Source organism: Rousettus aegyptiacus, unplaced genomic scaffold (assembly GCF_014176215.1).
Source record: "Rousettus aegyptiacus isolate mRouAeg1 unplaced genomic scaffold, mRouAeg1.p scaffold_m13_p_12, whole genome shotgun sequence".
NCBI classification, from domain to species: domain Eukaryota; kingdom Metazoa; phylum Chordata; class Mammalia; order Chiroptera; family Pteropodidae; genus Rousettus; species Rousettus aegyptiacus.
This window is the reverse complement of record NW_023416287.1, coordinates 52,406,345-52,430,282: the sequence shown is the minus strand read 5'-3', so window position 1 is coordinate 52,430,282 and position 23,938 is coordinate 52,406,345. Positions and strand designations below refer to the sequence as shown.

The following is a 23,938-nucleotide window of genomic DNA, read 5'->3' as shown; positions in this document are numbered from 1 at the left end:
TATAACAATTTTGATTAGATATATCATCAATAATTAGTTACAACTCTCAATTTGACACAATATTATCATATATCTAAAAGCAAAATTATGGGTTTATTATTTTAAATAGAGGAATAATATTTTGAACTTCTTATTCTTAATTTGTAAACTTAATAAAATAAAAATTTATATAGCTGCAGAGTTTAATGCAGTGAAAACAAGAAATACTTGTACTTTCAAAAATACATTTCTTAGGCCTCATTCAAATATGTCAATCCAATTCTTCTTTTTATCTGAACTTAAAACCAGAGGCATAATGGACAAATATAAGGGACAGAGACATTAAAATATTTCCGATTTGCCTCTAAGCTGCCACCTCAAATGGCCTGGAATGGAGGGAAAAATTGTAATCTAGTAGAGGTATGACATCATTTGATATATTCCATCGAAGGAAAATGTAACACTTTATATTCAAGTCCTGTTTTCCTTCTTGTCTCTCAGCTGTGCTGAAATTAATGTTCTCCTCATCTATAATGTGCTCGCTGCAGATCTATATTTACTCAAATCCTATTTATTTTTTTAAAAACTGAGCTTAAATCCAAACTCTTCTTCTTTAACTTCTCGCATCTTTATAAAAATGCCTCTTTCAGAAAATTCTGGTAATCAAAGCTTGGTGATATCTAGCCATGTGCTGCCCTGACTTCCTATGTAACTTTTTAAAAGGTACATTGCTTTCACATCCTGCGTCAGTTAACTCTTGCTGTTTAATAAATCACACAACGATTCAATGGCTGAGTATAATAACCATTTATTTAGCTCTCAACAACCATTTAATTAGCTCAATATTGGTTTCTCTTGCTATTCTGCTGGTCTGGGTCAGGTTCAGCCAATCTCAGCTAAGTTAGCTCATGCATTTGAGGTCACCTCGAGGCTCAGCTGGGCACTGCTGGTCTTAGATGACTTCACTCACAGTTGTGACAATTCTAGCAAGCTAGCCCATGCTACAAGTGAGATACATGGTACTAAAATCATCAATAGGGCAAGCACCACTGTGCAAGTACTTTTCAAGACTCTATTCAATTACTTTGCTAATGTCCCACTTTTGAGATGGGAAAATCTGTAACATCACCATTAATACAAGGAGAGAAGAATTTTGTGGTCATTTTTATAATTGACTACATTCTCAGATTAAACAACAATAAAAGTTTCTTTTGAGTCTTCATATTAATGCTACCCATTTATGAAAGTCACTCCAAATACATTTCTAATCAAATAAATAAATGAATGAACAGAGAGATGAAAGACCCCTCATTTCAGTTCATTTCTCTGTGACAACATCACTTTTTTAGATTATCACTTTAATGCCATTTGCATACAAGTGTAGCAAAAGAAATGGGATAGCTCAAGTTCTTGATTGAGTGACACAAAACCAGTGAATTACCATTGATTTCTGGACCTGATTTAGTTATGCAGATTCATCCCTCGGTGCCTGTGTGTAGTGAATGAGTTCTATGACTCTAAGGATGGCTGGCAGCTTTTAGTACTCAGTTTGCAAAAGGAATTGGAAAAGGTTCTAGTTTGAATTTTGGAGATGTGTCTTCACAGCCTTAAGTCAGACAGGTGAACTTCAAATTATATTCCACATAGGGATCGACTCTATAGGAATATAAATTGTGAGAGAGAGCAGAAGTTTCCTATCACCCTAGGTCAGAATGGGAAGAGGTTTGCAAATACAGTGGCAATAACCAGAATGCCATTTCTCACTTTCACGCCCGCCTCTCTCTGAGCTTGGATTTTATCTTAAGAATGCTTTTAAATAAAAACAATATATTCCTTTGAGTTTCAACTTTGTCTAAATTATAGGAAAAATGGCAGCTGTGATACATCCTGGTACTTTAAGTCTTTGGGAAAAATCAAAGGAATGATGAAGAAAGAACATGAGAAATTTTAAAAGCTCAGTAGTGTTTACATTTGAACAATAATTAAAAACTGAACATGAATTTACATATTAATTAATGTAATAGATGTATTGATACTCTAATACTATTACAATCAGATAGTTTTAAGGATCTCTTGAATAGACTGGTGGTTGCCAGAGGAGAGGGATGAGGGGTGGGCAAACTGGGTGAATGGGGTCAAAAGATACAGACTTCCATTTATGAGATATATAAGTCCCAGGATGTAATAAACAGCAATGTGGCTATAGTTAATTCTGTTTTGTATATTTAAAATATGGTAAGAGAATAAATCTTAAAAGTTCCATCACAAGAAAAAAACTTGTAACTATATATGGTGACAAATGTTGACTAGATTTATTGTGATCATTTCACAATACATACAAATGAATCCTGTTGTACACCTAGTATGAACGAGTATAGTGCTAAACTAGTATAATGTTATATGTCAATTATACCTCAAGGAAGGAAAGAATATCTCTTTTTATGCATTATATGCAAAATGGCTACAGGAAGATACAGTAAAACAGTGAACAGCTAACTTTTAAAAAATAAAAATAAAATAAAACAGTTGATGAGCAACAAACAGTTATCTTAATAGAGGCAAATTTCTTATGCGCGAGAATGTCCAAAAGTGTATCGAATGATAAAGACGTTTTTTACTCCGTTCTACCTCTCACAACACTATCACTGCACAAGAGAAAGAACAAGATCAGCACTAGGTCCCCTGCAATGAACTTGATGTTCTGCGCAATAAAAGTAATAAAAATTGTTGAACACATAATTTAATAGTAAAAAATCCAAAAAGCTTCATTATATCCGTTGTTTTAGTTGGGCTTGGATTCTTGGGTTTATACGTTAGTTGAAAATTTAGACTATTGAGATTGAAATGGGAAGTCCTACAGTCTTAGATCTCTCTGGTAAAAGAAGGAAGCATAAAAGGGCACTATCTGAAGGAAATAAAGTCCCTTTTCTGAGCAATGTGGCTAACTCCAGGACTGGACAGCAAAGCTTACACACTAAACCTGATGCTGTATGAAGAGAAAGGTAAAATTCCCCATAACCTGTTATAAGGCTTCAGGAATTATTTTAAATTTTTGATGAAAAATATATTTTAAAGGAAGCAATCAGCTATGTCATGAAATTGAAATGCTAGGGTGTTAGAAAAAGTGGGAACTCCACTGGACTTTTAAATTTAAAATTCTATCAGCAGTTTATCACATTCAGGTATTTAAAGTGTGCATATTAAATATATACCATGAATCAGTTGTGACATTTTTATAATTTAGAAATATAAGACTATTAGTTGGTTTCTACTGCTATTTGGACACAAATTGATACATCAAAAAAAAAAAAACTTTTAATTTATCACATAAGAAGTGCCAAAATAAGCAATAAATGCCAACCTGCCTATAATCACTATTAATACATTGTGATATGCCTATTATAATACAGATGCCAAAGGTTCCTTCCTGTCCCCATATCCCATTCTTGGGTTCTATGCTGATCATTAGCACAGAAGGAGCTTATATTGTATTGTGTAATCCCATTCTTCTAACTATTGCTTATTGGGCTGTGAATGAATCAAGGTGGGCCAATAAGATCCTCTCCAGAAATTGAATCTAGTCCACAGAGATGGACTTGGTTAGCTCTGGACAGCGGATATGAAAAGTCTGTGTAAACTCTACTTGGGGACCACTGCACCGGCTACAATGCATGTGTGGAAGGTGTAGGTCTGAAGATAGATAGTGATGAAGTAGATTCACAGAAAGAACAAAAGAAGAAAGGCCATGAGGCCCACAGATACTATAAGCTAGGCCAGGCTGAACTCCCACATACCTACATAAAATACTTCCTCTTGTGTCACCCGGAGAATCCCATTTATCTGAGCTAGATAGATAGGGACTATGTTCTTTATAACAAAATGATCCTATAACAGCTCATATAAGGGGCTGGATCAATGATTGACTTTTATATTAACTCGAGAGCATGTTTCAGAAACCGATTGCCAGTTATGATTAATAAAGTTATCAGTCAGTCCAACCAAAAAAAAAAAATAAATGATAATCTCATAAACATCACAGAGCATTATTGACAGTATTAGAATATTTGTGTCAATCTCTTACATTTTCTTATATTGGAGCCACCTTAGTTTTTTGTTTGGTTTTATTTTCATTTATCCCTTAATAACTGAAAATCTATTCAGATGCTATATTTTTACAATGTTCCTTTAACTGTGTCCTTTGCCACTGATCCTCTTTTTATTCCCATTGTCTCAACATTTCCCTTACTTATGTGTGTTTTTAAATTATTACTGGTATATGAAACATTATCCTATTTAAAAAGAGTTGAAAAATATAAAATAAAACAATGTTTTTTGTCTATCTGTTGAATTTTTTAAGATAATAGATATTGAATAGAGATCTAATTTTAATGCTATTTTTAGTACTCATTAAAAAGTTCCAATCAATATAAATTCATAGACCTTTGAGTATTTTATAAAACTTTATATTTATTTTCCATTATTAAGGCAATCTCTTTTAAAATCATAATCATATATAGTTTGTTGAAAAATGTTTTTATTTTATAAAGGATTTAAAAGTTTGACCAGACATACTTTCATTTGCTAAAATGTAAGATTCAAAGAGGCAGAAATTTTGTCAATTATACTTATTAATATACTTCCAGTATCCCCAAAAGTGCTGACCATATAATACATGTCTAATAAAATACTTCTTGAGGAAATGAGTCACAGAATGTAGATGGAAAATAAAAATAAGACTTTTACAATCAATTATAACACTGGCTTGTTACATGACCTTGGGCATGTACTTAATTATTTTTATCTTTCAACCACTAATTTCCTAAATAGTTATTGAATGCCTCTTATTTTTCAGAAACTATGTTTAGGAGCAAGGACATCAAGGTGAGCAGATCAGAGATGGTTCTCTCTAGGCACTCACAATGAAAGGGTACACTGACCGAGTGTAATCTTTTGCAAGACAAAATGATAAGTAGGACAAATGTGGAATTGATAAGATGTTAAATAAACTCACAGCAAGGAACTCCTTATTTTTAATATATAATTTATACAAGTTGACTATTTCTTCTATGCTGTCATCAATCAATCATTTTATAGGCTAACAGGGTACTGATCAGGATATCGAAAGGGTCATTTAGTAGATGCAAATAGCCTAAAATTAGTAGCAGATTTTCAAAAATATCTTTCTTGCTCATGTATTAAAAATTTCCTTCAAGACAATGTATTATAAGCACATTACAATTTTTATAGCATTTAGACATGGTGTCAAATCAATGGGGACAAAACAGTCTTTTAACGCACTAGAGATTACTGATTTCTTTTGTAATATAAAGTATAATTAAATGCTAAAGAGCCCTGGCTTTGGACTCAGAGAAAACTGGGGTTTGGCTCTACCCCTATAAATTACTGAGTTATTTACCTTATTAAGTCAGGAGTAAGTTTTCATCTATACCTGAAAACTATTGCTAACATCAAGAAATACAGTTAATACAGACAAACTAATGCCTCTTATAAATTATGTTTCTTGATCATGTCAAAATATGGGCTCACTCCAGTTTCCAACTTATATTATAGAATACATATAATTTTATTTGACCTCATCAGGACTATTAAAATTGTAGTCTTTATAATTTCTTGATTAAAATTTCTCTGACAACGATGCCAGGAAACTTAATCTTTGAGACTCAATAATCCAACATGGGTTTAATATTTAACAAAAGTAAAATATTGAATGTCAATATTTACCATTTTCTTTGAATGTACAAGTTCTGTTAATGAAAGAGACACAAATAATTAACCACTAAATGAAAAGACATGCTTTGACATAATAAATAATAATGGGATGTCAAGTCCACTGAAATGCCTATTTTTGAAATTCTTTAAATTAAAAGATGTGAAAATTTTCACATTTATACTGTTAAAACTCTTATAATAAATGTTTACAATAGTTATAACTATTGGTAATAGCAACATTCATATGTACCGTATAAAGAGGCTCAAAGTTCAAAAGCACAGTTCCACAACGTATCTCATTTAATGGCCACAGAAACCGATATTTTTAGGAAAAATAAACTGAAGGTCAAGAGGCCAAAAAAGTGAGTGGTCTTAAATCACAAGTTGGTCTTCTGACTTTTTGTCCAGTGCTCTTTCTCTCACATAGACTTAGTTTTAGGACAAATATAAAAAGTTGGAATATATTCATGTTCCCATTTTATTCTTATTTACTTTATAACCATCCCTACATCTTAATTATACTGTCAGATTTTAAACACACCTAAGTATATTACTTTTAGTAAATTTTCCTAGAAATATACTAAAAATTTTGCTATTTCTAGATAAAATGGACTTTTACAAAGAATATCAAAGAAAAATTCACTAGACTATGACCTTAAATTCATATTATAGAAGTAAACCTAAGTAAGAGATAACATATGAAATGACTCTCTTAGATGAATCTCTAGAATGTTTAAGACAATTGGAGTTTCAATATTATTTAAAAGTAAGGTACACTTAAATGTTTTATAAATATAATCTAGTTATTTTCAGACCTGTATGAAATTCTAGGCTCTTTCCTGTCAATTCATAACAAGAATTATGAATTATTGCTATTATCTATACACTTTAAGGATAAGGATATATAAATAAGGAACATGTGCAAAAGGGAGAAAGTGTCAGTTTTCATGTATTGCAAAAATAGAATTAAATAAGAACATAGACTAGTACTAATCACACATTATACACTTTGGAAAACAAAAACAAATATTCTAGGTACAAAGAGCTTTTCTTCTCTATAGATTTCCCAGCATGACTTAAATTAACAAAACAAGACAACTGCATTATCAATGAACACTAGCAATATCAAAATTGACTAGGTATTGAATTCATGACAGGTCATAGCAATTAAAATTGGCTTTAAATTTCCATTAACTACCAATATCGGTACCAAATGTTTAGATTACTTTATAACTTTGGAGAAGTAACAGAACTTTTCTTCTTGGGAACTGTCCAGAGTATAATAGCAGTATGTAGTCAGACAACTAGTTTCTGCTTAATCATCTCATTCCATAAAACTACTCCTACGTCTTCTGCCCTATCCAAGAAACAATCAAGACAGTCTTCAGAGATCATACAAAAAATAGATAAATCACCTAAAATCTTTTAAAAAGTGGTATCAATGTACTTGACATTGCATATTTCTGTCAGGTATCAAAAACAGGAGGGATTCATTTTAAGCCTTACCTGGGAGGAAGGTTTTTTTTCTTTCTTTCTTTTTCTTAAATAGTCTTTTATAGAATAGTAAAGTGTGAAAAAAATAAAATGAAAGGTAGTTTTGAAATTAATCTGATCTGGATTGGACACCCCTTACCCACTCATGTCTCTGTGCAATTATTTGGGTTGTGACTTTGAGCAAGTTACTTAACGCCTCAATATTCGTTTCATCCCTAAGTGAAACAGGAATAGCTGAAGTCACTTCCCAAGATCATCTCCAGGATTTATGAGCAGATAAGCAAAGTTCTTGGCATGTAGTAAGGAGGAAACACATGTTAATTCCCTTCCCCAGTCCACAGAATTTAAAAAGTAACAAGATTAAATACCTGATAACACACAATACTCTAAAAGTGATAATCTCTGATCATCTAATTTGACAATGGAGTGTTTCAAGAAATACTAAGGTCACCTAAAACAGATTCCCTGAAATTAATATTGTTTGGATTTTAATGGTAGGCATAAGATTTTTTGAATACTTATTTATAATTTTGAACTATAAGATTATATTCAAGGACAAACATAAAGATATATTAATGTTTAGATAAATATTCTCAAAGATCTTACAGTTCAGAAACTTTCCTTTCCAATGAAAACAATTTCTAACTTTTATATATAATTGCATGATAAGTCCTTTTATTTATCCAGATGTTTTAAGTGGCAAACGAAAAAGGTTATAAAATTTGTTCAGTTGGTCTAATGTTACCTCATTGCCCACTCTGAACAATCTCATGGTATAGAAATTTTTTTTTATCTCATTTCATTTTTTTTTGAAATTTCGTTGTTAGTATATAGGAATATAGGAACACAATGGATTTTTACACATTGATTTTGTATCCTGCAAGTTTACTGTATTTGGTTATTGTTTCAAATAGTTTTTTTTAATAGAGTCTTTAGGGTTCTCTGTATAAAGAATCATGTCATCTGCAAAGAGTGACAGTTTGACTTCTTCATTCCCAATTTGTATGCCTTTTTTTTTTTTATTTCTATCTCTTGCCTGATTGTTCTAGCTAGGACTTCCAATACTGTACTGAATAAGAGTGGTGACAGCAGGCATCCTTGTCTTGTTTTTGATTTTATAAGGAAAGCTTTCAGTTTTTCACCATTAAGTATGCTATTAGCTGAGAGTTTGTTACATATGGACTTTGGGTAGTGAATACACAATGAAATATTCTGATGATGTATTATTGAATTTTATTATTGATGTGTGGTACTTTCCTTCTATACCCATTTTATTAACTGTTTTAATCATAAATGGATACTATACTTTATCAAGTGCAGGACCTGAATAGATGCTTTTCCCAAGAAGACAAACGGCCAACGGACATATGAAAGGATGCTCAACTTCACTAGCTTTTAGGGAAATCCAAACCAAAATCACAATGATATACCACCTCACACCTGTTAGAATGGATTTTATCAATAAATGTTGGAGAGGTTGTGGGTAAAAATGAACTCTCATACATTGCTGGTGGGAATGTAAATGGGTACAACCACGGTGGAAAACAGTATGGAGGTTCCTCAAAAAATTAAGAATAGAATTACCATATGACCCAGCAATTTGTCTCTTGGGTACTTACCCCAAAAGTTTAAAAATATTTATCCACAAAGATATATCCACCCTAATGTTCATAGCAGCATTATTCATGGTGGTCAAGACATGGAAATAACCGAGTGCCCATCAATAGATGGCTGGATAATATATATACAATGAAATATTAGTTAGCCATAAAAAGAGGTAAAATACTGCCATTTGTGACAACATGGATGGATCTTGAGATAACCATGCTAAGTGAAATAAGTCCGACAGAAAAGCTTGAGAACCATATGATTTCACTTACTTGTGGGATAAAAACTGAAAGCAACAAACAAACAAGACAAATGAACAAAAACTCATAGGCACACATAATACTTTAGGGGTTACCAGAGGGAAAGGTGGGTGGAAGGGAGACAGATAAGGGTAAAGGGCATCAAATATATGGTGATAGAAGGAGAATGGACTTTGGGTAGTGAATACACAATGAAATATTCTGATGATGTATTATTGAATTTTATACTTGAAACCAATAATAATTTTATTAATCAATATCATCTCAATAAATTTAATTAAAAAATAAATAAAGGTTAAAAGAAATCAAAACCAAAAGAGAAAAAAATCTGGTTAAGGTCCAGATTACATAAAAAACTAAACTGGCTCTATCGAAAGTTTACTTTATTGGTTAATTCTACATGTGCCACAGATTTTTAGATGCATATTGATATGTTTGATATTCTCTTATTTCTGCTTGCTTATACAACTAACTTACTTAAAAACATTTAGAAATAAACCAAAAATGAAGAAAATCAAAAAGAAAGTCTTTAAAATAGTTTTGATTTTATTGTTTACAATAATTCATAGAGGACATTATCATGACACTGTTATGCAGCTTTGCATGGTAAAGAGATGGAGATATAATTTTTGGTTTCCCAAAATTTGCTGGTCATTTCAAACCTAGTACTGTACTGTGGTGAATGTAATCTAAATCGGCGTTGGGCATTAAGGTTGGATTATGGAACCAAATTCTAAACACTCAGAACCAAGTATAAAGTCAGAAAGATTAGATAGAGTAGGTAGGTTTATAGAGTAGGAAGGTTTATAGATAAGAAATTAAAGTCCTTATAGAGAAAAATAGTATTAAAATCAAGGATTGGTATTCTGCAAAACCCCTTATAAATGTCAATCATTTTGAGTTTTAAACAATCATTTAATACTCATTTACTGAACACTTTGTGTGCTAGGTCCAATACCAAGCACTCTTTATAAACTAGCTCATTTAATTCTACAATTATCCCTAGAAGTCAGGCCAAAAAGTGGCAGAGTCAGGATTCAAACCCAAGAAAATAATCTGTTCCCAAAATGCCCAGGTTTTCAGCCACCATGCTATAACCAGGGGCATTTATAGACTTTCAACCTTCCTGTTTCCATTTACCAGGCTTCGCTTACTAGAAATGTTTGAGATATCCCTTTCTTGCATTATGCATAAAATACTTGAAAAAAATGTTACACATTGTAGGTGAATATGCATTCCAAGAGGTCTAGTCCATATATATCTATTCATGTCTAAGAGGTACCTTGGCTCACCTCGAATCTTGGGTGTTTGTGATGCAGAATAATGTGTACACTTGAAAAGGAAAATCTTTGGATGGCTTTTATTTCTCAACATCTATCTACCCAAGTTAAATTCATGTCCTAGCCAAAGCACCTATTTTCATCCTCTAACTCTGGCCTCATGGCGGCCACTGGAGTATACTTCAAAAAGATGGAAAGTCACCTTCATTCATCTTCTTCATCTCCCCCACATATTACCTGCAGTAACTACTCCTATTCTGCCATCTCATTCAATGTCACTGTCTTTCCCCTGTCTCAAGTCTTTGTTTTGTTAATTAAACTCAACCAGAGTGACTGGCATTTAGTATATTGGAAGAGAAAATTTTGACATTGAGGAAAAGATGCAGAAGTAAATTTATATACAGTAAAAATACAAGTAAGAGAAGCTCCCAGTTAGGAAAAGATTTGCATAAATATAATCATAATGGGTACACTTTCATCATAACCAATTTCAGAGATAGCCTTTTCATTTTACAGTTACTGATTTTATAGAGGTAGAAAAAACATAGACTGTAGCAATTACAGTTTTCATAAACTTGTTTGCAGTTATATTTTAAAAGAAGAGTGCTTGTCATTAAATTCCTCTTGCACTACATGATAACTCCCTATGCTTTCATAAGTAATAAAAATATCTTTAAATACATCAGCATATGCTTAGCTCATAATAAATATATCAATCAACATATCTTTTTTGTGGTAACCTATTTTCCCTTCCATCATGTTTCTATTTAGTTAATGTAACTTTCCAATTTATGAAAAGGCAGAAATATTTCAGCACAGGTCAAGACATCAAATATCGCTTGCAAAAGAGTAAATGTATTTTTAAACTCTTACCCAGTCTTAGTGAGACAAACGTAATCTGCTCTGCAACAACTCCATTAATCTGGGATTATATCTGAGTAAATAGGATGTCCACTGATCCTTTCAAGAAAGTGTCCCAGGAAAAAGTGTGAGCCGTAATCACAGAAGGTGCTCCAGAGCACCATACACCATGTGCTGAAATACAGGAGGACAAAAGGAATGACAATTTGTTAACAGAGCTTCCAAATTACTTTGTCGATACTATTTATACACTTTAAACTACATTAACAACAGCCTTACTCTTATCTTTTAACTCTTAAATCAAAGACAGGCTAGTCATCAAGAGCATGGGCTCTGGGTCAAAGGACCAAACTTAACATCACTGTTCAGCCAAAGAGCATGGCTTGCTCCTCAGACAAGCTGTGTAGGCCCTCTGCAGAGCACTGTAAAAAGAATAATTAATATAAGTTAAGTATTTTTAGCAGTGCTCAGTAAAGACTGGTTATTTTATTCCTTTCCTCATTTTTTTTCTGTTCTTGGTTAAAACTTAGGAATGAAGACAGAGAGAATATTCATTTATTGAGAATGAAATATAAAGCACTAGGTCGGTGCTTTATAGAAATTGTCTCACTTAATCCTCAAATAAGACTTTATTACTTTTGTTTTACAAAGAAGGAAAATGAGATTCAGGGAATTAGTAATTCGCCAAAGTTAGAAAAGAAAAAAGCAGTAGAGTTGAGACTTAAATCACGTTGCTCTGCTTTTTAGAGTCCTTGCTACTTCTGAACACTTTCATATTTGAGGGGTGATCTAGCATTATTTTTTGACACTGAATATATTTAATATAACTCTTCAATATGAATTACTATAAGATACTACTTTTTTTATATAAACTTGACATATTTACTTATACTAAGTTTTAAGAGACAGAATGAGACTGAAATTAGCCAGTGAAATTCAGCATATGAAACAAATTAAAACAATACTCAAAGAAATTTCTCTATCTCCCTCTACATCATGAAAAATTATAGTGACATTTACCACCATAAAAGTATAACTAACAAAAAAGGCAATCTTTTTCAAATTGTTTATAGTCAAATTTACAGATTAAGACTGTACTAAAGTTAATTTTATAAAAAAATTACTTTTTCATTATGAAATTATCTTTTTTAAAAACCTGCAAACAGTATAAAACAAATAAAAATATTTAATCATAATTCTACCACATCATCATAGTCACTGTTAATAATATGGTATATTTTCTTCTAGACTATTTTTCTATAGTTAGGTATTTTTTCTAGATATGTAACACAATTCTCTGTCTTGTTTACAATATAACATAAACAGTTCAAGGTTTAACAGTTTACAAACTTTTTTTATTAAATAATGCAATAACATACATTTTACATAAAATTTTCACTTTTAATATTTTTGTTACTATGGAATACATATCTATAATTTCTATACCAAATTCCATAAATATCTCTTGAAGATATGATTTTCTTGTCTCTGAATCAACAGGAAAACCTGAATCTGATATGACCTGATGTGAGGTCACTTACCAACATCATTTATGATATAATATGAAAACTCTTACAACTCACATTAGAACTATTAATGAATTTGATTATAGGGCCCTGCCCCAGAACACTCCAGGGAGAATTATTTAATATAACTTGTCTATCTCATATTACTTTCCTAAAATCTAAAAATGTCTGAATTTTGAAACTCTTAAATTTTGGATGAGCAGTTGTGGAGCTAATATAATAGTAACACAGTCTTATATGGTGTGTATCATTTTCCAGGCACATTATTTTAACTGCTCTACATATAGTAATCCCACAACACATATTTTACAGATGAGGACACTGAGGCATAAGGAACCTTCATGACTTAAGTCCACACAGGTAAGAACTGACAGAAGTCATGATTCTTAATTAATGTACTTTGCTCTCATAAGAATTACTAAATTAACAAACATTTTAAAAGTCTTGATGTATATTGTCAATAGATTGCCTTCCTAGAATATGGCATCTGCAGTGACTGAGAACTTCAAACAGTTTCATATCACTGCTGCACTGGTTGTAATATATTTTTAAATTTTTGTATTTGGCAAGCAAAAAAATTTTCGAGGTTTGTTTTGGTTTTAACTTGCCTTTTGGGATAAAAATGTTGAATGTGTTTGCTTATTTTTGTTACCATGTTTGTTTTCCTTTGACTACCTTTTTTGGACCCTATGCCTGGTTAGAGTTGTACTTACATATTGAGATATTCCTGTTCTTCATGCTAACCTGTATGGCCTCTCCTAGACTTGTTACTATCAGCCATCAGCCCCAGGATGCTGCCAACTCCCATCTGTGGGAGAGGCTTGGCAACTCTGGCCATGTTCACCTGGAAGAAGTCTCCGTCCAAAGCAGAGTCAGTTCAAAGAGGCATGTTTTCCTACTCTAGCTAATATCCTTAATTGTCCTCATTCCTTTATTTCTTCCCTACCCTCACCATTCACTGGGGAACTGACAGATGAATTTTCTGATCTCCCTTGCGATGTTCTCCTAAGAAGACTCCTCTTTCGTTGTAGCTTCTCAGGAGTCAGAAATATCCCATAATCTCCAATATTGGTACCTTTCAGAAACTCCAGTCTCTCTGAAGTTTATACTTCTCAGAACTACTGTATTCTACCCATTCTTATCATCTACCACTATCTTGGGCATCCTTCATCATTCATTAAATAAATTTTGTTCATCATGGGAATAACTCATCCAACATTCCCAACCTCTGATACTTTTCTTGGCACCTCTGCTAACCTTTGGCTTTGGAAAGAATGAAAAGCCAAAGTAATTTTTCTTTCTACTAATTCTCTTCAAAAAAAATTTTTTTTTCAAATTTCTAGCAATCTCAACTGGAGATGACACCAATTCAACTATTTTTCAGCCAGTCCTGCAAGCATGTCTTTCTTTAATATATATGTGGGACATTAATTATTCTTTGTTCTCAGCTACGGATTTTTTAGGCAAAATGTTAAGGCAAGGAGAACAGTCTCATTAAAAGGCTATTACACTTCCTTACTTCAGTGTTTCCCAGGCACTGCTTTCTCTGTCTGAAATTCTTTAATCTTTCTGCAGTTTTGGTCTACACCGGATTAGCTTGCTGGTGTTCTTTCTCCAGGAAACCTCATACAAGCCACTTTAGAAAGCTTTCCCTGACACCTCAGAATTACTAGGTGCCTCTACTCCTAGCACCAAACATGTGTTATTTCCCTTATTCACAGCTGTGTCCCAACATTGGCACATCGCCTGTCACCGAGGGAGTACTTTATAAATATTTATTAAATTGATTTGAATGGAAAATATTGAAATACTTTGAAGTCAAATTTATCACTCTTTGATGACTGATAATACTTTTAAGCAGTATGCCCTTTCTGGAAATTTAATAAATGTTAACTATTCTTTCCCTGCTAAATTTAATGATCTATGCTTGCTATAGACTGAATTATGCTCCCCTCTCCCACCAAATTCATATGTTAAAACCCTGCTCCCCAATGGGATGGTATTTGGAGACGAGGACTTTAAAGGTGGTTAGGTTTAGATAAAGTCGTGAGGGCAGAGCACCTATAATTGAATTAGTACCTTCATAAGAAGAAGAGAGACTAGAGTTCCCCCTCAAGATGTCTGAGGACACAACAGGATGAGGGCCCTCACCAAAAACTGAATCTGCTGGCACCTGTATCTTGGTCTCCCAGCCTCCAGAACTGTGAGAAATAAATGTCGGGTTGTTTAAGCCACCCATGTTATGGCATTTTGTTACAGCAGCCAGGCTAAGACAATGATTTTTAACATAAAACTATTTAAACAGTGTAGAATACATTAATTTACAGTGTGAAGCTAAGAATAAGTAATTTTTTCTTCCAAATTGGTAGTGATGCAGTATCCTTCATCGTGTATTAAATTCTTAAATATATTTATCATATATCCATGCTTGAATGTTATATTTCAAGTTTCAAGTTACTATTTTGTTCTAATATTCCATTTATTCTTTTGCTATTGTAACAATTATTGCTGGTTTAAATTGTATTAAATATCTGGTATGACATTTAACCTATAGATCATCCCCACTGTTTTTTATATATTTTTATCATCATGATTACATATTTATTTTTCTGAATGAATTTTATAATACTTTTATCATTTTTCCAAAATAGCCCAAAGAAGTTCAATTGGAAAGTTTATCAAACATGAATTTGGAAAGAAGATACATCGTTATAAAATTTGTTTTTCTTATCTAAGAACGCATTATGTCTATTCAATTTCTTAAGTCTATTTTCTATCTCTCAATTAAAATGGTATAGTTTTCTTTATAATGTATATTCCTCATGGAAATTCCAATGAATTATAAAAATTATTGCGAATGAAATTTTATTTTTCCATCATAGTTCATTATTTTTCCTTTGTTTCCCCTTCTTTCCTTCTTTCCCTACTCCCTCTCTCTCTTCCTCCTTTTCTCTCTCTTTCTCTCTCGCCCTCTCCCCACCCCGCCCTATCCTTCCCTCTCTTTTATTTTCTCTATAGGTAAATTTAATTGTATTATAATACACATACAGAAAATTAGAAATCACAAATGTTTATTATACTGAATATTTTAAATTAAACACACCCTTGAAACCAGCACGCAGATCAAGAAACGGAACATTGCCCCTTTCTAGTCTTTAGTCTCCACCCACTAGAGTAAACAATATCCTCATTTATAATACCATAAACCAGTTTTGTCTTTTTATGAAATTTATATAAATGGAATAATACAGTTTGAATATGTTTTTGGGTCTGTCCTCTGTGATATTTTGTACCTGGAAAATGCTAAAGAATCAATAACAGTATTATCTCAACAATAAAATAATTTAGTAAGGCAACAGAATATAAATTAACATTCATAAATTAATAGCTTTCATATATATTGCATTATAAATAAATAACATAATCACACTGAAAGGAACAAGAAAGAATAGAACTAACCTAAGTAACTTTTGGAAACAGTGTTTTGATTGCATATTCTAAGGCTAAAGGCAAAAAGAACTTTGCACACATATTGTATTCTAGTTAAAGATTTGTTTTTTCACTGAGGTATAAAATTGCAGTTGTGAAACTACTTTATGTGTATTTTCAGTTTGGGTAAATAAATATATCGATGATAATAAGAGTAGTGAGGTTTTTCAATGTTAAAAAGAGGAGTTATTAGTAACAGATAGGAGTTGCCTAGAATTAAGCAAGCCTGTGATGTTGGAATGAAATCAGATATAGCAATATGAACTCATGACTGTGTCTATGTGCATGTGTGTATATCCAAAAATAAATATAAAGAGTTATAGATGTGTGTGCACGCGCACACACGCACACACGCACACACAAACACACACATTCTAACTCTGGCAGGTAAGCAAGGACCTAGAGCAATGGCAAAAGTTGAATGAGCACACCTAGACCTCAGATCTTGGTTTCTAAATACCCTTCTAAATAACCTTTAGAGAAATCACCAATTTCAGGAATGTAGTAGAGATATGCATAATAAGGGGGTGGGGCAAAATGAGCGTGTAGGATCTTGTGGTGTCAGAAAGTAAGCAAATGCTCAAAATTTGATGACATGTTAACAGAAGAGCCAGCCTGAAGGAGCTCCCAAGGGCCAAAATTAAGATAAAGCGAATAACCAACTAAATAACAACAATTAATTTCACCTTATGAAATAAACTACATATTCTTGATTCCATACTACAAATAAGCATTTGAATAAACAAATAAGGATGGAACAGTTCATCTTTACAGCAGAATTCAATTAATAAAAACAGGTGGAATGATGCAAATATAAAATCACCATCTCTCAAATCACTAATATTCAGTGAAGCTGAATGATAGCTTTATGCAAACTCTTTGTAATGTTTTTGTAAATTTTTTGTAACTCAACTTACTTCCAAATGAAAGTTAAAAAAACATTTTAAAAGCACCTAGAAAAAGAGGAGCAAACTGTGTTCAAAAATAATAGATGAAAGGAAAGAATAATAATGAGTACAGAAATAAATTGAGTTGAACAAAACATATAATGAAAAACAACTATGTCAAAAATTGTTTCTAGAAATGTTTAATAAGACTGATTAAAAAGAAAATGAAATTTAGCAATACCACATCAAAGTGTGGACATTCCTACAGTAAAGAAAAGTGTCTAAGAAAAAACTTTATGACAGTAACATAAAACAGAACAGAACAGTCAACATGCCCACACATACATGGCCACCTGATTTATAACAAAGATGCCATCTCAATGAATGGGAAAAACAATGAATTGAGTCTTTTGAATAAATGGTGCTTGATAAACTGAAAATGCTTGTGGAAAAATAGATGAATCTTGGTCACTTCCTCACTCTGTATCCAAAACATTAATGTAATGCCAGATGGAGTGTACTAACATGAAAGGTAAAAAAAGATAGCTTTTAGAAAAATGGCTAAAATTACAAAAATTAATAATACCTAGTGTTGGTAAAGATACAGTGAAAACAGAATTAATATGTGACTAGCTTAAGTGTAAATCGAAAGCTAAAGCTGAACAAATGAAGAGCCTTTCACCAGTTCTATTCTTAAGTATGTAACCAATGGAATAAGTATGCATGTGCACCTAAAGATATCTAGCAGAATCTTCATAGTTATTTTATTCATAAAAGCCAAACTCCAGCAATAAGGCAAATGTTCATTGATAACAGAAAAGATTAATAAATTATGCTGTATTTATAAAATCGACTGCTGTACCACCATAAAGATCAAACTATTATTGCCTAAAACATGGATTAATGCCACAGAAATATGGAAATAAATAAAATGAAGAGAGCATAGATATCATTCTATCTATGTAACTTAAAAGAAGTGAAAACACAAATTTATAGTGGAAAATGCACTATATTGATTACCTCTGGGGGAACATTAGGAATTATGACAAGGGAGTTCTTTGAGCTGGTGATAGTATTTTGAGTCTTTATATTATTAGTCTTTATATTAGTCTTTATATTAGTGGGAGTTACACAAGTGTATTCACCCATCATGTTCATCAATGTTTACACTTAAAATTTATGAACTTCCCTGTATGTAGCTTATAAATCAGTGGAAATTAAGATTTAAAAAATTTAATGAACTCTTTTGTCGTAGTTTTCATAGTTTAAACATGCCACATTATCAGACAGAGGTTTCTGAAGAATGCAATTAAAATCAAGTATTGATGTCTGAGATGCATTTCTCCATAAAATTACAGAAGAAAAAGAACTGTTTATCTTTCAACTCCTTTACTGAAAATGGAGGCTTTAGTTATCTGTTTATTACTTGTAGAACAAGAAAAGATAATATCCTGGCTTTTACTACAAATACTGATTATTCCCATCTGTTCAGTGTTTATTTCTTTTCAAAAATGGAGGAAAATGTTACTTATTGACTACTGCAGAGTTTGGTACTCTGGGATATCTTAGAAAAATATTTTTAAATTTATATGTATCAAACATGATTGTTTTTGAAGAAAAAAACAAATTTTAAAAGGAGGCATTAAATTTTCTAAACTAACAAAATACTTCTAGTTATATAAAGGTGCTAATGCAAAATAATGTATTTCAATTTCCCTTAACTTTAAATAGAAATATAATTACATTTTCTCTGGATAATGGTAAAATTCTTGGAATTTTCCATTTCTATTAACTCCAATCAACTAAAATCAACAAGCATTGGTTAGTTTGAAGTCTTTAACAAGCAGTTATCATGTTTTTTCCTCAGAAAAAGTTTCACTTGAAAAAAATACACACACACACACACACAGACACACACGCGCGCGCACACACACACACACACACACACACATACACACAGTCCTTTTCCTTAAGGATTTCACATTCTGTTGTGGAAGACAGGGGTAACTAAAACTATAGTTGATATATGAAATGTGAGTATTAGCCACAGAAGTACTGAGTGCTACCAAAAAGATGTGAGATGTTCGGGATTTCTATTAATTATTATACTACCCACAGAGCCTATTATACCATGTCCTGAACATGGATAGATACCAATATTTGTTTTCCTAAATTCCATAAGGTAACACTCTTAAAGGCAAAAAAGATAAATTCAATTATAATCAGCACCTCTGTTAAGAAAAAGCTAGGAAATACACATACACACAAACACACACGCACACACACATACATATACATACATACATACATATACACACATTCAATTTGAAAAAGTAAAATAAAATAAATTAAACCCAGCAGTTAGGATATGTTCCAATTACCCAGAAAATTTAGTTATTTATTACGCTGCTATTCAACAGTATTACTAGGTAAAAGAGGTATTATTGTGCATACACTTAATGTCATTTATAGATTCAAGGGGGAAAAAAAAGAAGAGCTGCAATAGGACCATTTGAATAATATTTTCCCTAGAATTTAGAGTTTCTTAATATATAAATACTTTTGTCATTAAACTGTAGAGATTCTCCTTTGAATTTTGTTCTACTGTGTGTACAGAATAAAGTTTCTCAGTTTTTCTGAATTTAACTCTTCCTACTACCATTACCAGTGTTTCCATATGTAGTCAGATCTAATTACTTATGTTTTATTAGAACTCAGGTTGCAATGTTATTATCTTACTAATTAGTGCTCTCCAGGAGACTTTGGAATTAATACAGGCTACTCTGCAGAAATAATGACCACTGAAATCACAATCCTAACACACAATGAAGTGAGCACACTCAAATATGATCCATTTCTTTAGGAGTTTAGCAAAAGATGGAGAAGTTAACCAAAATAACCTTCAGAAAAGCTTAGACTCGGTTCAAAGCTATAAGAAAATGCCACCTTAGCAGATTGTCACCAGTTCTGCCTTTATGATTCTCTCTGACAGTGATGTGAATGCCACAGAAAGGAATATTAAAGAAGAATTACATAATCCTTTCTTAAACCAATTGTTTGCTTGTTTGCTGTAGATTTAAAAAGTGCCACAGGCTTCTAATGGTTGGCAACTCACACTGTGGAAAATGTCACTGGGCTTTGCTACCCTACTAGCTGTGCTCCACAGAGCAGAAAATTAGTCTTGACATATTTGGGGAGGAGTTTTCTGGTTTGTAAGAATTTATAAAAATAGCCATACTTATGTACTCCAGGGTCACATTTATAAGCTCTCAGGAGCTCTGAGATAAATAATTTAATTATGCATGCATTTAAATCTTAGATCATTCTGACTCAAAAATACCTAATGTTCTCTTAGGTGAATAGACTTCTCTTTCTAACTTCAGAAGATACATATACACACAACACAAAAAGATATTTTAAAATCTATAACATTTAAAAATAAATTAAAAAATCAATATATAAAAACCATGTGTTTTTGATCAAGCTAATGACATTGATCAAGCTAATGACATTTACTTAGCACCTGTTTCAGTTTACTTTGATTCCTTTCAATAAAGATAAGTCTGAATAAGTAATCACTTATCAAAATATTAGTTTCATCATGAATAACCTAGATTTGATATAAAATAGAATCATTGTCATATTTAGGCTATACTTAGCTCACATTTATTTTGTTCATTTTATACATTTTGTTTGAACTATACTAAGATTTAAAATTAATGACCTTCTTTAGTCAGGATTTGGTTCAACATATTTGAAACATTTAAGTGTGCTTTTTCTTTCTGTTATAAGCTGTAACAAGAATCACATTTCACAGATTTGCTGCTCCACACTTAATTTACAAATTGGTTAAAAATATATGAGGTACTAAAATGTGCCAAACAATAAGGTCATCACTGAAGAAAAATATTCATAGTACTGTTTTCTAGAAAAGTTTACAATAACCTCAACCCCTTTATTTAACCACTCAGAGGCATTTGCCAACTTCAAAACAAGGACACACCTCCCTATCTCTTGCCATATTTCTTTCTTACCTGACTTTGACAGTTTTCTCATGAAACCTAAAAAGGAAAAATTATATATGGCTTTTAGATTCCATCTGCAAAATGACAGGCCCATTTTAGAATACATGCCAAGAATTCCAGCCTTCAAATGCTCCCCCAAATCTTTCTTTCCTCGGTACCTTATCCCTCATATTTGTGTGAAGTTAGCACACTCATCACCACCCCTTTCTCTTACCATGGTGAAAAGCTGTCTCCTCAGCCTTTTAGAAGCATATTGATTAAGCCAATGACATTTACTTAGCACAGGCTAAGTGTAAGTCACTGTTCTACTTGCTGTGAGAGATGCACATATACATACGATACTAGCAGCTTTACTTAAAGAGAAATGTCCTGTGATTCCTGTTTGTTGTATAAAGGAGCACCTGATGCCTGAAATTTCCTTCATCTCCTAGGAGTCGAATAATCTTTCATTCACTTAGCCACATGTGACATCTTGTTTTTTCCATGAATCTGATTGCCACTCGAATTAAGGAAAACCAATATTCCCCTCCCCTAGCAACCATCACCAGAATTCCATACACACTCTTGCCTTTTGTCCTTAAAACATACGCTCAAGAACAGTATTTTACAGAAATCTTTGAGCTTGTATTTTTATTTGACTCCATGCTTCTTTATCAGTGATTCTCTGTATGTGACTCTCCATTTCTTTCATGTATGTAGCTGTAAATACCTAGAAAAGGGGGACTGCTTGTGATTTTTTTGAGCCCTTAGCACAATTAAACACTAATGTCCTCTGTGATTATGACGATTATCAATCTGGAATTATAGATGCTCCTTCACTCATTCTGAAAAGTTTCTTTGGGTAGAATTGTATGTCAAAAGGATATACATCAAGTACATTGATCAAATATAAGAAAGCAAGTATTTGAGTAACAATTCTGGCTCTCAGAAAAATCTGTTTTAAATTATAACTCAGGAGTTTATAGCATTTAAAATACAAATCAACACACACTGATGTTTCTAGTATGCTCTCTCTGCCTTCAGACACTAGGCTGCTTTTCCCATGCTTTGTTTGTTTTGTCTTGTTCTTCCTTTCTCTAAAGGTTCCGGGGAATAGGTTGGCTCAATAAAGGCTTCCCCCTGAGCATGGGGCAACAAGTCAGGACACCTTGAGGATCACCTTCCTGAGATGACCTGCTTCAAGTGACCTGAAATATCTACATTTGTTCAGTCAAGTTATAACAAGCAGCTTCAAGAAAGAGCCCCACACTGAGAAAAACAACCACAGCAGAGCCTCCTTCAGGTTCCCAAGAGGCTGCAGCCTCTTGTGATTGTCATTTTCTAGGTCTCACTTTCTCAACGTCACAAGATTATTTCCTCTTCATTATGAAAGGCTCTCTGCAGCCTTTTGCTTTTTGGTTAATTTTTTATGATGAGAAAATTTGGCTTAGAGAAAATATTATTTTCAGATGATGAATGAAAAGCATTTTATCTCCTAAAAATATGGAAATATTGAACATCTATAAGATATTTTAAATATGCAAATATATAATATATACAGATAACATAAAATATGTATTATTTGTGTATATATTTACATATATTGAGATAGGTTTTTTTTTTCTCACTTCTATTTTTCAAGTTTTTTTTTTTTTTTTGTCCTATAGTTTATTATTGGGCTCACCAGTATTCGATAGGCTTATATCAACTTGTAGGCACTTTGAAGTTATTCTGTCCCTCTAAAATACAAATCTATAGATAAAAAAAAAATACAAGACTCAAATTTATAATTCTTAGGTGGCTGCCATGGCATTTTACCCTAGAGGCTGAGTAGTTTCAGTGCCCAGATGTTTACGACTTGGATGAATCAGCTTTCAGGCTGAGGTATAAATAAAAATATACACTGGCTATTGCTCTTTCTGGTGACAGATGTGGGGGCTCTGTGAAAAGCACGAGCTCACTGCCCTTCATGCCACAGATTGAGATGATCTCCACATCTCCATATCTAGTAAACACAACCATCTTTAAAACAAATGTCACGTCTCTGTACATACATGTCACAATAGCTGCTCGATATTTTTATATATGGGCAGTTTTTACAATCTTGAAGCTACTTAAAAAGAGGCTGAAGGTACATGTAGGCTTTGAATTTTCTGCAATTACTCTCTTTTTAAAAACAAATCTCTCCCTATGCACACATCAGAATGGCTAAAATGAAAGAGTGACAACACAAAATGTTGGCCAGGATGCAGAGAACCTGAGTCATTTATACATTGTTGGTATAAATGTACAATTGTATAGCCACTCTAGAAAACAAGTTGGCAACATCTTATAAAACTAAACACGCACTTAACATACAACCCAGCAATTGCACTCTTGGGCATTTGTCCCAGATAAATAAAAACTTATGTTCACATAAAAACCTGTACACAACTCTTCAGAGCAACTTTCTTCATAATAGCACAAAACTGGAAACAATCCAGATATCCTTCAGTAGGTACATGCATACGATGGACTACCATTTAGCACATAAAAGAAACTAAATAGTGACAGGCATACGGCTTGGATGAATCTTAAGAGAATTATGCTGAATGCAAAAGTAGAGAACAGATTAATTGTTGCCAGGGGTTAGGGATGAGGGATGTGTGGCATGAGGGAGCCATGGGGCTATGGAAACTTCTGGATCTTGATTGTTCTAGTGATTACACACATTTACACCTGTGATAAAATTGCATAAAATGTACACACACACACAAATACATATATAACTGGTAAAATCTTAATAACCACTGTGGATTACACCAATGTGTATTTCCTAAT

General features: G+C 32.6%; 1 protein-coding gene across 14 annotated transcripts in view; it reads right to left on the bottom strand.

Annotated features, from left to right (window-relative positions):
* DLGAP1 (DLG associated protein 1) overlaps window positions 1-23,938 on the bottom strand; it is a 782,830-nt gene that overhangs the window by 657,541 nt on the left and 101,351 nt on the right. For 12 of the 14 annotated variants that reach the window (XM_036229039.1, XM_036229053.1, XM_036229052.1 and 9 more), the window contains exon 2: window positions 11,225-11,386. The exons of 1 other annotated variant lie outside the window; for it this stretch is intronic. The gene's annotated coding sequence lies outside the window, so the exon portion shown is untranslated. Of the gene's footprint in view, window positions 1-11,224; window positions 11,387-21,148; window positions 21,176-23,938 lie in introns of those variants that run through there. One more of the 14 variants, XM_036229047.1, reaches the window with a different exon arrangement.